The sequence below is a fragment of the Arachis hypogaea genome, chromosome 19 (assembly GCF_003086295.3).
Source record: "Arachis hypogaea cultivar Tifrunner chromosome 19, arahy.Tifrunner.gnm2.J5K5, whole genome shotgun sequence".
Taxonomy (NCBI): Eukaryota; Viridiplantae; Streptophyta; class Magnoliopsida; order Fabales; family Fabaceae; genus Arachis; species Arachis hypogaea.
In genome coordinates this window covers 137,821,191-137,823,694 of record NC_092054.1, presented here as the reverse complement: position 1 = coordinate 137,823,694, position 2,504 = coordinate 137,821,191, and the positions used below count along the sequence as shown (strand labels likewise).

Here is a 2,504-nt window from a genome sequence, read left to right as displayed (position 1 = left end):
AATTGGAAATTGGAAAGGAAGCTTGCAAAAATGGAAGGAACACAAGGAATTGAGGAGATGACCAGCGAGAAGTGACGCGGCCGCATGGCTCACGCGATCGCGCGAAAGAGAGGAAATTGCAGTGACGCGGCCGCATGGCTCACACGACCGCGCAGATTGGAATAGCGCAAGTGACGCGGAGGCGTGGACGACGCGCCCGCGTGGCAAAGTAGAACGTTGAATGACGCGTCCGCATGAATGACGCGATCGCGTGACGTGCGCGATCTGCATAATCTGCAGAATCGCTGGGGCATTTTGGGCCATGTTTTGGCCCAGTTTTTGGCCCAGAAAAGCAGACTAGAGCCAGGGAACATGCAGAGACCTAAATCAACATTCATTCCGCACAGTTTTTAGTTTTTTTTAGATCGAGTTTTACTCCTCTTCTAGGTTTTCACTCTACACACTCATAGCTCTTAGGATTTTTAATTCTATTGCTCTTTGCATTGGGATATTGAGAAGAGTTATTACCTCATCAAGACTTCGTCATTCTAGTTCGTTTTCTTTACTTGGCTTTACTCTTCCATGTCCTTTAATTTACTCAATTTTAGTATTGGATTATTTTAGAATTTATTAATACAAGAGTTACTTTTAATTTTAATTGATTCCTTTGAGTTTTATTTATCATGTCTTTCTTTAATTCTCTTTTCTATGTTATGAATTCCACATTCACAATGAGCGAGTAGTTTCCTAACTTGATGGGGAGTTGATTGAAAGGAACTCTTGAGTTGGAATGCTCAAAAGAGAAATTGTAATTGGGTCTATTGTTGGATTGCTCTCTAGTCACTAACGCCAGTCCTTCCAAGTAAGAGGATTGGGACTTGTGAATAGAAACAGCATTCCAACTTGTTTGACTTTCCCTTACTTAGTAAGGGATAACTAAATAGAACAACCTTCAATTATCAATTAATCTTGAGAGTACTGCAACAAGAATAGGGCTTCCAACTAATCTACTCCAGTCAAGGCTTTTATTTAAGTTACTTAATTTCTCCAATTTAATTTCCTGTTTATTCAACTCAAACTCTTTTTGAAAACATCTGATTAATAAAATAGCACACCTTTCTGCAACTCGTTGGGAGACGACCTGGGATTCATACTCCCAGTATTTTAATTTTAATTTTTGTGACACCCCTTTTTAAATTGATAAGCGGATTTCTGGTTGGTTAAGAACTATACTTGCAACGCATATCTTATAACAATTCTTAATTAGCCAATTTCCGTCACGTCAATTTTTGGCGCCGTTGCTGGGGAGTTGCAATAGAGTGCTAAAGTTATTGATTGGATTTTATTTATTTGCATTTTATTTTATTTTGCTACTATGAGCTGCTTGTTTCTTTCGTTAGATGACGCGTTCACTTCCTGATCCAAGCTTGCCAGTATTCGATCCTGAGATTGAAAGAACTATTTCACGAATAAGGCAAGCTCGACGTCGGTTAGTCCTCTCTGAGGGCGGATCTGAAACGTCATTTGAGGAAGAAACCAGCCCCCGTTCTACTGATTCGGTTGATTTACGTATAGGTGACATGGCAGCACCTAGGAGAGTTACTATCCAGGAGGCTGGAGCTCCTGATTTTACAATGCAACCGTTTCAAGCGCATCACCCAGCGGTGGCTACAGACTTTGAAATAAAGACTGCACTACTCAATTTGATGCCCAAGTTTCATGGCTTACCTGCTCAAGAGCCTATCAAGCACCTGAGAGATTTTCAAGCAGCCTGTTCTACTGTCAGGTGTGATGGTGCGGATGAAACTTCTATTTTGCTAAAAGCCTTCCCGTTCTCTCTTGAGGGAAAGGTGAGAGAGTGGTACTACACTCAACCAACAACAACTGTATCCAACTGGAAAACACTTAGAAGAGAATTTTTGGAAAAATTCTTTCCAGCTGAAGTTACTGATAAACTGAGGAAAGACATTTCCATGATTGTTCAGGACGAATCTGAGACTCTCTATGAATACTGGGAGTGCTTCAATAATCTTCTGGAAGCATGCCCCCACCATATGATTGATAAGATAGTGTTGCTCGGTTACGTCACACAGGGCATGAGGCCCCAAGATAAGACCACATTGGAAAGTGCTAGCAATGGGTCTATGAAAAAGTACAAGACCACTGATGAGGCATGGCAATTGATCAGCGACTTAGCTGAATCTACTTAGAATCACAGGTAGAAACAAGGCTGTTCAAAAGTCGTTGCAGAAGTATCCTCTAACAGAGAGACTGCTGCTCTAACTCAGAGTATCTGTGAAATGACCAACTTGCTGAAGTAGATGCAATTGAATCAACAACAAGTTTAGCAAGCTCAACCTTCTCCATCATAGCAAAACTATCAGTTAGTCCCACAGAGAGTTTGTGGAATCTGTGCTGATTATAGCCACTATACTGATGAATGTCCACAGCTCCAGCAGGAAGACAACACCGTGGCAGCCACTCATAACTTCTATGACCGCCCCAACCAAGGGTACAATCAAAGT

The 2,504-nt window shown here is 41.5% G+C and overlaps 1 non-coding gene across 1 annotated transcript; it reads right to left on the bottom strand.

The window, feature by feature from the left end:
* Nucleotides 1-1,931: 1,931 nt before the first annotated feature.
* LOC112781800 (small nucleolar RNA R71) lies at nt 1,932-2,039 on the bottom strand. The gene has a single exon (XR_003192558.1). It is a non-coding gene; the product is annotated as a small nucleolar RNA R71 (small nucleolar RNA).
* Between the last annotated feature and the right edge of the window lie 465 nt (nt 2,040-2,504).